This window comes from Topomyia yanbarensis, chromosome 3 (genome assembly GCF_030247195.1).
Source record: "Topomyia yanbarensis strain Yona2022 chromosome 3, ASM3024719v1, whole genome shotgun sequence".
NCBI classification, from domain to species: Eukaryota; Metazoa; Arthropoda; class Insecta; order Diptera; family Culicidae; genus Topomyia; species Topomyia yanbarensis.
In genome coordinates this window covers 374,347,305-374,361,926 of record NC_080672.1, presented here as the reverse complement: position 1 = coordinate 374,361,926, position 14,622 = coordinate 374,347,305, and the positions used below count along the sequence as shown (strand labels likewise).

Here is a 14,622-nt window from a genome sequence, read left to right as displayed (position 1 = left end):
GTACTGCGAACCCTACTAGGAATCGTCTCCAGAGTAGATCGATTAAGTCCTCAAAAACTGTTTTTTTGGGCCTTCTAGCGACCACCCTATCGCGCATATATGAAATCGGAGAAATCGTCATCAATTCGCAAAACTGTATTGAGGTGAACGACTAACTGTTGCTGGCATACGACCATTATATTACGTTCTGGTTTTGTATGCAAATTAAATTTGTTCATCACTTCTTTTTCCTCCCAGAGACGGTAGGTTGGGGCGACAAAGATATTCCAAATACTGCGAATGCCCAATCAAATCGAAGAAAGATAAACAAAACTAAATCTCGCGTCGTCCCTGCTAACTTCGACAGGTGCCGGTAATTTGGGGTTTCTATGTGCAAGTGTGAATGACCAGTTGAATGTTTTATTGGTTATCCCGAGATTTTTCGGATGGCCGATTTGAAAATACATGAAGGCTTCTTTGGTTGTTGTATTTGGAACATTTTCGTCAAGGCGGTTTTTAGTGAGTTCAACAATTTAGACGCACATAGTAAATAAGTACAAAAAAAACAATAAAATCGCTATTCCGTCCATCAATTAGATGGCCTCGTATTTTCTAGTTTTATTCAAAACGCGCATACAAAAATGTATCGTCATCAATAAATCTCGACACGCGCGAACAGGTGAAACACCAACCAAATACCAAACGGAATCGACGCCGACGGTAGCACCACTCGATGGCCGAAGTATGTGGGACTATGCCAGAAAAGAAAAAAATTCAAATTTCGAAAGCAAACGTGTTCCGACCGTTTAATAACAGTGTCTCTGCTGCACCCCACCCCACCGGCTTAGCTGAATTGGGTTGGTGGTAAGGTGAAATTCAGCTACCGCGAGGAAATTATGAACCACTCCGTCTCAATAACAGTATGGAACTGAAGTTGAATCGAATAGACGCCTGCAAAAAATCATAGTGCTACGGAGTGCAGTAATAAAAATGAAAGGTAGGTGCGAAGAGGGTACCTCCCCCAGGTGTTTTAGTCTGGTTGTACTTCTTTGCAACAGACGTCAATTGAGTCAAGTTCAAGAGTAGGTTTTCTAGTTTGATTAGTGCTTAGTCTAGTATACCGTGCCGGTTCTAGTTGTAGTTTACATCACAGACAAACAGATTTGCAATGTTCGCGTCGAAGCAAAATTCGAATCTTTTCAAAGTAACGGTCAATGGCCACGTCGTCGTTCAGGCTTCTCGCTGTCATTGACCGCTTTGATAGAATACACGTTACGGTGAACACATACGAAATCACTTCAGCCTTCAGTTCCTTCGAAAGCAGGACCGCTGATATGCAGAGCTTGAAAAACCAGACATAAAATTTACACGAAAGAGGCATAAAAACCTCGAGAGAAATCCATAAAATAAGGCAACGCTGGCAGATAAATAATACGTCGCAGAAATTATGCTTTTGTGTGGTGTTTCTGTGCTCCACTCCTCGTCCTGCACAAGATCTTGGAGACACTGTAATGCGCTTTTAGCGAGGAAAATATATGCACTTAACGGAGTCGACGATGCCGACGACGACGAATGAGCTGCTGCAGAGATTTCAATAAAAGTTAATTGCGGTGGGTATTGGCTGGGCAGAACAATCTGCGACGGACACTGTTTGGCCAGATTGTCAAATCACTACACGTTTCATACTGAACATCTCCATGAAACATTGTCAGTTCTGTAGATTGTTTTTTATTGAATTAAAAAATCAGATGTTTCACGTTTTGTAATACATACATAGTTGCGTTTCAACATATGGAAGTTTATATGGAAACGACGAGGAACTGTGTAAAACTGGGTTATTTAACCACAACAAGTTTGGCTAATTTCAACTTATCACCAGCACAAATGGCTCTCCAATTACAGAACTCAATGCGGGTAGTCTAGTGCAACCGGTTTCTTCAATCGAACCACCAGCATCTCATATTACGCATCACATCTTACGGCGCAAATCATCTTCGAAACCGACACGACTGTAACCGCTTCCCTCTACTGTAACCACAGCCGCCACAGCAACGTCTCCCACGACTGAAAAATAATTACAAACAACTATAAATCAATTGTTATTCCTTGATGTAATGGTTGCCGGAATTGCACTCAGGGTTAAGCTTCCCATTTGGGTGGTTCTGCAAAGAAGCACGAACTTTGCAACCATTGAATTAGGGTCATTATCGTGTTAGCGCAGGTTGTTTGCAACATTATACCTAAGCGGCAAAAAATGGAAGAAGCACCTGTTGGATGGAATGGATGCCCAAAGCGAAAAGATTAGTTTCGCTTTCTTCGAAGCTATTTAGCAGAAATAACTCTTTAGAAAATATGTAGGTACAAAAACAACACTCAGAGTGGTCATTAGAATTTTAAAATTTTCAATAACCTTAACAATTGAGGTGGTTTATCGTTATTGACGGTACGTGCCTGCCAAGAGCATTACACTTTACTCAAGTGGGATGCAAACAAACAAGAAAACTTGGAAATTACTTTATTTGTACATTTGGTGTAGGCTCACCATCGTCTCATCTCAGGGCAAGTCTGGCCAGCAGTTGCAACCAACCAAAGCTTCCACGTTGGCTCTGATGGTGGTTGGTGCTTCTGATGACGCCATATGGGGTGCGCACAGTCCGACGGACTGCTTGCAGTACAACGAGGGGTGCCCCGCTGGGACTCGCATCGATTGGTGTGTAGAGCCACAGCCATGAGCGGCTATATCAGCCTCAGTTATACCCCCTCGGAATACGCTCCCGCATGATCGATGCGGCGAAGTGGTATCGACAACGGCTTGTGTAATGATATCTGCGATATACATACCCAAAAATGACTGCCGGATTCAATTAAGGCAATACAAAGCGAGAGTACTGATTCGCTGTTCGCTTTTTTCCTCTTCAATTTTCAAAGTGTTGCTTGGAACGCAGTAGAATGAAGTGCTCTCAAATTACCACGCGATATATTGCGCTTATATTAAAGCTGGAGCTGCCCACCAGTCCAGATTCAAATTGCGCGGGATCTGAACGTTGAAAGTGAGATCCGTGTTGCCAGCCCTGCTCTTTTAAGTATTGTTCTGGTTTGCCATGCATACTGAGATAGTATATTAGTAAATCCTAATGGATAACACAATCAATAATTTTTCTTTCGATCATATTTACGATTTTAATGACAATTATATAAATAATGATAACCAGACACTAAAAATTTCGCAGTGGACCGTATGAGGTATAAACAATCTATCTAAATTTGATGGAATTTTGCAAACCCTTGAGGGTTGTAAAACTTCCATAGATGTTATAGTGATTGGTTTTATAGACTGTAGTAAAAATAAAGAGCAATTCCCTTCAGCGTCTCAAAAGTAATCCCGCGGATCAACATCTGAAGCAAATGCTATTGTATGTATCCAAAAAGGTCGATACTACAAAACTACGGGTAAAAAAATCTTCTTACTAACACATCTCATTCAAAACTATCGAAAAACCTAGAACGAATTTTTGGTTTAGCAAAAAACACTACCAGATAAATCTAATCATCGATGGTAAAAAAACCAACAATAATGCAAAAGTCTGTTGGACTTTTAATGTTTTTTTCTCTAGTATAAGCATAAGCATAAGAGATCGCCCGTAGTTGCTACTCCGTTTTTGACCAGAACCAAATTAGGTTGCAAAATGTTCATTGGAACAACATGCTTGGGAATAACTTGATTAGCCACATTGTACAATCTATTCTGATCCCTGCATGCTGATCAATACCGACGCCGACTACGTCTGAATGTTGATCTTCTGGGAAAGGAAGGAATGTTAGTCCGATACATGTTGCTACTAGAGATCGAGGAATCCTCTGCATCTCCACATGTATCACGGGAAGGGGAGAGTGGTTAGTAAACGTGCCAATAGCGTTATCATGTAATAATTGCTCTGGGCAGCCGGCTGCCGAGAATTTGGGAAATTTTTGTATTATTACGATTAGCAAAATGAGCAACTTGAACTCCGGATAGCCGGCTATAAGGAGCAGTGCTTATATTTTTTAATAATATTCAATCACGCGACGAATTTGTTTGTGGTTTCTATCGTGTCGGTGGTCGTGCGGAATCTTATACAGAAGGTGCATCAGACTCTTCCATAGGTGTCGCGGAGTTAGTGGTTTGGAATGGAATAGGGTCTAGGATTCGCTCTAAAGCAAGCGATGCGACCTGCAAAGCACTACGTAGTAGTTTAGTTAGACTTCGAGAACACGATCGCTCGAAAATAAAGATCTTGTTTTTGGTTCGTTCCAAACTCTGGGCGGCCGGTCACCATACTCCCACGTTTACCAAACAAAAGCAATTCCAACCCCACACTGCGGACCGTGGGAGTATTGCCTAGAAAAGCTAATCTTATCTGCGTAATGGGCCGGATCACTATTTATTGCGACATTATTTAGTCTAATTTCGCTATTCCTTCTCTACGATATATTTTTGGGTTGCAAACTACCGAGTGATAACACGTTATACAGACAAAGAGTTATGATAGCTCGAGATGTAATACATCAACGAAAGTATTTCCTATCTTCCATACGGGATTGTTTGTGAAATACACGTATACGAACGATTATATCGAACATTGAGCTTGTGCGACCACCCCTGGCTGCTACTCCGTTATCGATCTGGACTAGCTGAAGTTGCACACAGAATAAGTAGGGTGGATGTACCAATAGTCGCATGCTTAAGGAAAACTTTTGATAAAAAATCGATTAATAGACCTATGGGCAATGTAATTACATTAAACGAAAGCTTTCAGTCCCTACTTCATAGGAAAAATATAAAGATGGCTTAGTAACCAATTTATGTATTCAAAACCGCTTGTACCACTATAGGAACACATGTGCTAATAGTGGTGCAATCGCTAATTTCGGTTCCTATTGTTGCAAATCCCATTGCTTTCTTATGGGACTTGCAACTATAGGTACACTACATCAACTATAGGTGCAAGGGAGCTCAAAATTCTAAGAAAATAATTTTTTTCAATAGTTATTTGAGCAAATTTGAAGGATAACAGTTTTATTGTCGCATAATTTTAGTGCGATGAATCGATAAAAAAATATTTGTTGATGGTTGGTATCTTAGTTAGGCGTATAACCCACTACTGCAACTATTGGTACACCTCAACTATAGGAGCACCCACCCTAGATAATTATGCTTGGGAATAGCGAAACATCTTTCAATGTGCAACTCCTGGTAATCCTAAAGTATTGATCAATACCGGCGCCGGCCAGGCCCGAACGTAAGGCCATGTGTTTTCTCTAAGCACATTGAATGCTCTGTGGATCAGTTGCCCCGTTGGTAAAACAAATCCCAAACATAGAAATTAGTTTGCTCAGTCCAAAGAAAAGTTGGTCGACCGGCGGATACGTGTTCCCTTACAGTGCCATCACATCAACGAACACCCAAAATTTACATGCGACAAAATATCTGTAATCCCGAATGTAAAAGAATCAAAACCTCTACTCATTTGCAATAGAATAAGAAAGCAAAGACAGGTGAATCTCCAAGGCGGCTCATTTTCAAAGATAGCACCGCCAATGAAACACCCAATAAAAATAATAAGTGACAAGGAACGCGGACGAAATTAGCTGAGCACCGACCGGCTGGTTTGCCACCTATTTTTCGGGCGAAGAATTTTGGGGCGACACCTGGTAGTCGCTGGTGAAACACCAATTATTTGAATATGTCAATTTTTCTTATCTCCGTATTTTTCACTTTTCGGATCGAATTTTATTTTCTGAAAAACCATTTTTCACTATTTTTAGAATGTACACTGTGTTTCTAGATGTTTTCTGTGCACTTTTATTGTCCTTGCATCGGTAATCGACGGCCCGTAATGCGAGGAAAAGATTTTTTTTTCATTTGCCGGAATGAGATTTTCACAAACTGTCACCACTCTCGTCAGTCGAAAATATGTCGAAAAATGCTTTTATAAGCCACTTTACTTTGTATTATCGTTAAATTGCACCGTTATTCACACTTTCGATAACCGGAAGGGAGTGCCGTAAATGATTAAAATTAACCGACGCGAAGGGAGCTCTACGAGAGTCAACCGATCGCGACGAAGATACACACTCGAATCTTTAATGTCTTCTTCTCTAGTATAGGGCAAAAACTGTCAAATGATATCCCCACCACCTCAAACATTTGTCCTTTAAGTAATGTTCGGCGCGTCCGTGAGTCAATATTTTTACTTCCTTCATCAACAAAAGAAGTGCATAATCACAGCCTAGATGATAAGAGTTGTGGCCCTGATAACATTCCTGTCAATATGTTAAAAGGAAATTCTTGCGCTTTTGCTAGAATCCTTTCTCAATGTTTCATTGTAATTGTTCAATCTGGTTATTACCCTGACTGTCTCAAAGTGGCTAAAGTCGTCCCTGTTTTTAAATCAGGTAACACATTGCTGTGACTGTAATAATTATCGTCTTATATCTACACTGTCCGTTTTCAACAAAATCCTCGAAAAACTATTTCTTACTAGATTATTACAATTTTTTAATAAAGCTTGAATGTTACGGTATCAGACTATCAGGGACACTGCTCATTCTGTTATTCATAGTTACTTGACGAATAGAAAGCAATTTGTATCTGTGGATAGGAAAACGTGTAGCCTTGCTCCCATTGGAATCAGTGTCCCTCAAGATAGTAATATTGGACCCTTGTTATTTCTGTTGTATACTAATGACCTCGGTAACTTGAGGCTTACCGGAACTCCTAGACTGTTTACTGACGACACAGCTCTGTTTTATCTCATCATTGATGTCAATATTATTATTAACTCGATCGATAGCGATTAAAGTGTTCTCGACCAATATTTTAAAGCAAATTTATTATCACTAAACCTCTCTAAAACTAAGTACATGATCTTTCGATCCATACGAAAAACTTTACCATCATTCCAAACTTAGAGATTGTACAATTGAAAAAGTGGACTGTTTCAAATATTTGGGTATACACTTAGATCCTACGTTCTCCTGGACACACCATATAAAATTTGTCGAAAGGCATCGTCTTGTGGTATTTTGTGGAGAGTTGAAACGTTTGCTCCACAGCGAGCTCTTTTGAACTACTACTTTGCATACATTCATTCACAACTTAACTACTTATTATCGGTATGGGGGCGAGCAGCGACTTCTCACCTTAAATTGCAAACACTACAAAACAGATCCTTGAAAATGATATTCAAAAAACCTTTTTTATATTCGACTTTGTTGTTATACTCTGAAAGTGCCCACAATATATTACCCATAGCCCACTTATGTGACGTACAAACACTATTATGCATATACGACAATCTACCTAACTCCATCGCGCAGCATAATATGCATTTTACTACTTTAACGTTCTCGTACGAAACGCCTAAATAGTAACTTGCAAGGCATTCGAGCAGTCACAAACCTTGGCCAAAAGCGAATTCTTTTTATTGGTCCTACCAAATTTAATGCACTTCCCCTTGATATGCAGAGAATCGACAATCGTACCATCTTCAAGGCTAGATTGAAACAGTACTTTAAGCATAGGCTTAACGAAATATTGGGACACAAAACACAGTTCACCAATCGGCTAGGACTTTGGAAATGTCGTTTATAAAACCTCTGCCATTTCGGAACGTACGAAACTATGTAGCAATCTTGATGTACTGCGATATTAGACATGCCACAGAAAAAAATACGTTCGCTGACACTCTCCACCTATACAAATACACTCAGGTTTTTTACGAGGTTTTTTACGCGGATTGCGCGTAAAAAAACTTCTTTTATTGGAAAATCCGCGTTAATTCGAAAATCCGCGTAAAAAACGAGTTAATTCGAAAATCCGCGTTAAAAAAACTCAACAAAAGACAAAAATATTCTAAGTCCTTTTGAATGCAAAAGACATAGAAGATTTTCGGAAAGATGGTAGAGACCGGTCTGGAAGACTCCTTACGGCCCGCACCTGAACAATATGGGTATTTTCGGAAAGGTCTTGTCGAGTAGCTGCCAGAAACTGATTTTGACGCCATTTTGAAATTCAAGATGGCGACTTCTGGTCTAGCGAAATTCGCTCCAAACCAATCAATATGGGTACTTTCAGAATGGTCTAGACGAGTAGGTGTATGAAATTGATTTTTGACGCCATTTTGTAATCCAAGATGGTAACTCCGGCTTCAAGAAATAACCTACAACTCAATCAATATGGGTATTTTCGGAATAGTCTTGACTATTCGTCGATGTTTGACGTCATTTTGTAATTCTAGATGGCGATTACCGGTTCACTGAAATTCCCGCATGAAAAATCTGGGAGATCATCCAATACTTCCTCGAATATAGGATCTAATCATAAGCCAGCGAAATGCAAAATAATTTTTTGTGTTCATTCAGAGTACGGTGAGAATGGAAGTGAGAGGCGAAAGAGAAGGATGTGGTGTGAGTGGGGGTTTGAATTGATTCAAATTAAACACATTGCTAAAATCCAAGTAAAACTGTTTAATTAAGACTATGTATACTATGTACAACTTCAATTTCCAAAAATACCCATATTGATTAGGTTATAGCGAATTTCGCTAAACCGGAACTCGCCATCTTGGATTTCAAAATGGCATCAAAAATCCATTTTTGGAACCTACTTGTCAAGACCATTCCAAAAATACCCATATTTGCTGGGTTAAGACGAATGTAGCTAACCTGGAAGTCGCAATTTTGGACTTCAACGTAGCGTCAAACATCGACCTTTGTCTCCTACTCGTCAGGACCATTCCGAAAATACCCATATTGATTGGGTTATAGAGAATTTCGCTAAACCGGAATTCGCCATCTTGGATTTCAATATGGCGTCAAACTGAAATTTCTTGCAGCTTTTCGTCAAGACCATTGCGAAAATACTCATATTGATTGGATTGTAGCGAATTTCGTTAAACCGGTAGTCGTCATCATGGATTTCAAAATGGCGTCAAGCATAAATTTCTGGCACCTACTCGTCAATTTCATTCGGAAAATACCCTTATTGATTGGGTTATAGCAAAGTTCGCTAAACCGGAAGTCGCTATAATGGATTTCAAAATTGTGTCAAGAATCAATTTCTGGCACCTACTCGTCAAGTCCATTCCGCAAATAACCATATTGTTGAGGAGCGTGCCAGTCTTCCAGAGCCGTCTCTTCCATCTTTTCAAAAATCTTCTAAGGGCCGATTTCTTCACCCTCGCTTAGCGCTTAAGCCAGTTTTAAACGTACTGATGAACCTGTTTTAAAAGTTAAGAATGAAGAAATCGGCCATAAGTCTTTTGCATTTAATATTTTTGCAAAAACCGTGTTACCTAATTGCGAAATTCGCGCAAAAAAACTGCCAAAATTCTTCTAAGTTCTTTACATTTCTAAGGACTTAATTTGTTTTTTTCCGTCGCATCCGTCTTGCATTCAAAAGGACCTTTTTGCGAAATCCGTGCAAAAAAATCCAAAAAATATTTGTTGAGGTTTTTTTATGCGGATTTTCAAATAAGCGCGGTTTTTTTACGTGATGCGTATCCCGCGCGTTAAAAAACCTGGATGTATAAAACCAGGATTAACCTCAGACATTTATTGTGCGAAGAATTGGGGTAAAATGGGTTATGCGTTTCGTGACATTATTCTAATTATCTTCAATCGATTCTCTGGTCTTTTTTGCATAAGAAATACTAATATTGGTCAGCCGCATTAAGGGGGGCGTCTGGTGTAAAGTGCTCAAACCCAAAGTTTTTTTGTTTTACGATTTTGAAGGCAAGGCAACAATGGATCTTTTTTTGTAATGTAAAGATTAATTTATACATTCATTGTAAACGAAAAAAATATTGTCACATACGAGCTTTCTTTATAAAATTGCCTGACACATGAAATTCAATAAGATTTGTAAAGCTTAGACTTGTAGTAACCCGATGAAACAAAAAAAAAATAGAAAGAATTTCGAGTTTCGGAAAAGGACTTCATGAAAATCGAAAAATCTCATATTTTACTTGTAAAATTCGCTCACTTTTTTCGAAACAATAGGAAGAAAAAAGTTCTTATTCAGTTTTCTGTGGTTCATCGAAAGGCTACACAATTAGAATAGAAAATTTGTTAACTGGATTTTCATATAGAAAAGTATATCAAAACCAAGGAAAATTAGTAGAATTTTTTCTTGGTTTTGGTATTCTTCTCTATATAAAAAACCAGGTAACAAATTTTCTATTGCGATTAGAGCTATGTTCACCTGTTAAAACATGTTAAGATATGTGTAAGGAATAACCTTTGATGATATGTGGGCATGTAGGGCCTATTAAATCAGAGTGTAAGTGATGTTACTATGGAAACATAGCAAAAACACGATTTTTGGTTGGAGACACCTCTAAATCATGTCCAAATGAGGCCATTTTTGGCGAAAGTTCTTAAATTCACACCTAGAACAAAAATTTGAGCTGACTCATGTATATTTCATAACTTTTTCAAAATGTGGAGAGGTCTACTACACATATTGTGCATTCTCATAAAAAATCAAGTCAATTCATTGATTAGTTTTTGAGTTTCCGTGTTCGCCAATTTGAAAAACGCGTTTTCGAGAAAAACGCTTTAAAGCAGTGGTTTTCAACTTTTTTTGTGCCATGCACCCCTTTCCGAATATTGATTCCAATGATGTACCCCTTTCTGAAAATTGTTTACCATCCCCTGTCAGAAAAAATGATTTTCAATGCGATGGAAACCATAATTCTACAATCAGAAACCTGTTTCTGAACACTCTCAGTAAGCATCTCAAGTCTTGACACAGTGAAACAATATATAAAGACAAATATCCGAACGGAATGTTAGGATATCAAGTTAAAATCTGTCCCGCATAATTCACCCCCTTCAATAGTCTCATTTACCCCTGAGGGTGAATTCACCCCCGGTTCAAAACCACTGCTTTAAAGGGTGTTCCACATCAAATTGCATAACGGAAAAACGCTTGCAGAAAATAACCCATTGGGTATTTTCTATTGAAAATTTGTGTAGAATTAATTTAGAGTGTATTGCTTACACTGTATTTTTATCGCTGTCAGTTTTTCAAAAATTGTTGCCGATCGATTGAAATCGTGCGTGTAGCAAACACGCACGAGGAATGCATGGCTGTTTAAAATAAAAGAAGTTCAACGTGGCCACCGAGATTGCGGGAGACTATTCTAGGGGTTCAATACTAACAATTAGGCTGATAAAAAAGAAGTCGATTTTTTTACCCACTACACAGGACGCCCCCCTAAATTTCTTTCCTTTTTTCTTTATTTTTCTTTTTATAGCTATATCTTAAATTAGTTTCATAGTAACACTTATTAACACAATAAAATTACATATTCTCTCATATACACTCACAATCTCCCTCATTACAAAAGTACACCGCTTGCGCGATCATGAATCGGTTACTTTCGGAAATCTCGACCCTGGAAGCCCAGACTCACGCCTTTGGTTGGACCAATAAAAAATGACGCTCATATTCACTAGACAACACGTTCCATGACGACTTGAATGGGAACTCTTGTGAAATGGGGAAACTTACTCTCTTCTAGGATCTGATCCATGCACTAAAAATAAAGTATTCTCGGTCCGCGCGCGGTTATTCAAGAATAAGCGAATATGCGAATGGCCACACGGTTATAAAAAATAATGTATACATCCAAAGTTACATACATGCACGCGCGCCAAAAACGTTAAGATGCAAACGCTCGCGTCCCTCGCGATCATGCGCTACGCACATTTTTGCCTGCGATCTCGCAAACAGGATAACACCCTGGTGATTAAGTGAACGTTTTAGTGCTTATGAATTCACAAACGAGATCTCAGGAGTGAACCTCCGAACGCCCGTGTTCCCGCGATCATGAATCGGTTATGTTAGGAAGGTACTACCCTTGGTCCTAGTAGCAAAGGTCCAATGCCTTCAGGTGAACCAAACAAAAAATAACGCTCATATCCACTAAACAACACGTTTCATTGTTCTATTCTATTCTATTCTAACCCTTACACAGCTAGTATTGAAAAGCATCCTGGAAAACACTGCAGATATTCTTTAGTGTTTTTCTTGTCAACATTAATATTTGAAGCATATTACAATATGTTGCAAATATTAAAACGGCCAGGCCTACTGTGCAGAGTTGGGCTTGAAGATGTTTCAATATTATACGGCAATTGAGTTATTCATTTAATGAACAATTCAACCAACGAATCGTTTTGAAACTTGAATGAGGAAGAAACGAGGACAACCGTACCGACCGTTTCAGTTTATAGAGGGTTAGGATAAAACGTTGGGAGTGACTTTGCTAAGAAGGTTAATGTCACTCCTTTGGTCCTTCGGGATGGGACAGAGGTATTTACACCTTGCCCTGGCTCATTAAACCTAGGTTATAGCGCCTTTACTCGCTCTCCTCTAAACGAATGCTGACATCGGTTTTAGTTCCGAGTCGCTCTAGGCTCGCTCTAATATTTACAAAAGCCATATTAAAATGACAGTTCAGAGCGAACCTAGAGTGACCGCCATCCAAAAATAAAATCAGCATTAGCATGCACCTGTGCTTTAAATTTTCATTGTCCTTAGAAGATTATTTCGAGAAAAAAATGTATGTGATTATTTCCTAGTTCTAGTATTTAAGTATAAATAGATTGGAGCGTGGCAGAATGGTTATTTTCGTTCAATTGATGAGTGACAGAAATGAAACAAGTGAAACAAAAAGATGATTATGCGTTATAGAAGTTATAAGCTTAAAATGAAACTCTCAGATGTAACCTTAGACTCCTAACAGCAGGACTAAACAACACGTTTCATTGTGACAAAAAAGTTATTCTAGTTATATGGGGTCAGAAGCTGAACCGTACACCAAAAATTTCATATCAACATGACGGTCCGTGTGACGATCCAAGATCACACGGGAATACGTGAATAATCGTTAGCGGCTACAAAATCGAATTTATATACGCGAAGTCACATACACGCGAGCACACGAGACAAATACGTTAACATACGAAACGCTTAAGCCTTTCGCGATCATCCACGCACACCTAGGCCCGCGATCGTGCAAACTTGATAACATTTGGTATGGACGGTCATCGATTTTTTTCGGTGAAAATTTTCACCGAAAAAAATCGATGACCGTCCATACCAAATTTGCTAGCGGTGATGAAAACAAAGCAACAAACTTGATAACATCCCGGGGATAAGGTGAACATTTTAGTACGTACGAAGCTATAAGCGCGGTCTTAGACGCGAACCCACAAACGCCCGTGTTCACGCGATCATGAATCAGTCACTTCCGAAAATCATTACGCTACGTCCTAGCAACTTAGCTTCCTACATTCAGTTGTACCAATCAAAATAACGCTCATATCCACTAGACAACATGGCGACATGATCGGAAGCTATATTGATATGGAAGATCTCACTTTCATCTAGCATCTGAGCCGTAGACCGAAAATTAAATATCAGATTCACGCTCCGCGCGCGATCATCCTAGAACACACGCGAATGTGCGAAAGAGCACACGATTATAAAAAAGAATTTATACACGCGAAGTTACACATACGCTAGCACACGCGGCATACACACGTACACGCGATCGAACATGTTAACGTACAAACACTCGAGCCCTTTGCGATGATACACACGATCGTGAAGTTTCTACGCCCGCACTTATCTGAACCGTACAATGAATATCACCTTCAGAATCACGGCCCACTGCAATTGGCCTTAGACAGTGTTTAGGTGGGTGACATTTCCCGTTTCACCTGCAATTGTAGTGAGTGATTCTGGGGGGGGGAGCCCTTCCAAGACCCAAGCACTCCACAGCTCCAGTAGGACAACTCTCGTAAAAAGCAATTTTGTGTCGATTATTAACACATTTTCAGTCTTTTTCAATTAAAAAGTGTTCCATCGGTGTTGCGATCTGCCAAAATATCGAAAAAATACGTATGTCGCTTGTTATAGTTCTGAGGAATCGAAAAAACCCTTGGTTTGAAGTTTAAAAGAGTGTTACGATTAACATTTGGTCGGTGTTAAGTCAGACCGGACCAAGTCGCAAAACATCAAAAAATGAGTTAATGATTGCACTGGATAAAGAATTTCTTCATCTACATGCCACCTTTACCAGATTTGAAATATGAAACAATAAACAAGAATTATGGTAAAAATTATTTTCCAATTATAATGTAAAGGATGCTGCGATTCAAACTTTAAACGCGTTTTTCTCGAAATCAATGCACTGTTACTTAGTCCGGTCTGACCTAACACCGACCATTTGTGAACTTGACACATTTTTGCAATAGCGTATTTCAATAACATATTACCAAGCATATGAAACGGTTAAAGTTTGGCTCAGATATATCTGGTTTAGCAGGCTATCTGTACCTGTGATCGCGCGTACAGAAAAGTAGTCTGGCGGGAGTGACTTACTCCATTTTTTGGTTTTACTTTGGGCTCGAAGTTTGAGTCGGTTTTCTCCGTATTATAAATTTTGGTTAGGTTTCTCATGTTTTGATTTTTGGGTTCAGATCGGTTTTTGTTTTCTTATAATTTATTTAAAATTTTCTACCCTTTTTCATTTTTGACATTTTTGGGTTCAAATCTGATACGAGTTTTGATTTTAGAATTTTCAGTTC

General features: G+C 39.1%; 1 protein-coding gene across 1 annotated transcript in view; it reads left to right on the top strand.

The window, feature by feature from the left end:
- Positions 1-14,622, top strand: part of LOC131694084 (uncharacterized) — a 111,378-nt gene that overhangs the window by 71,028 nt on the left and 25,728 nt on the right. The gene's annotated exons all lie outside the window — the stretch shown is intronic.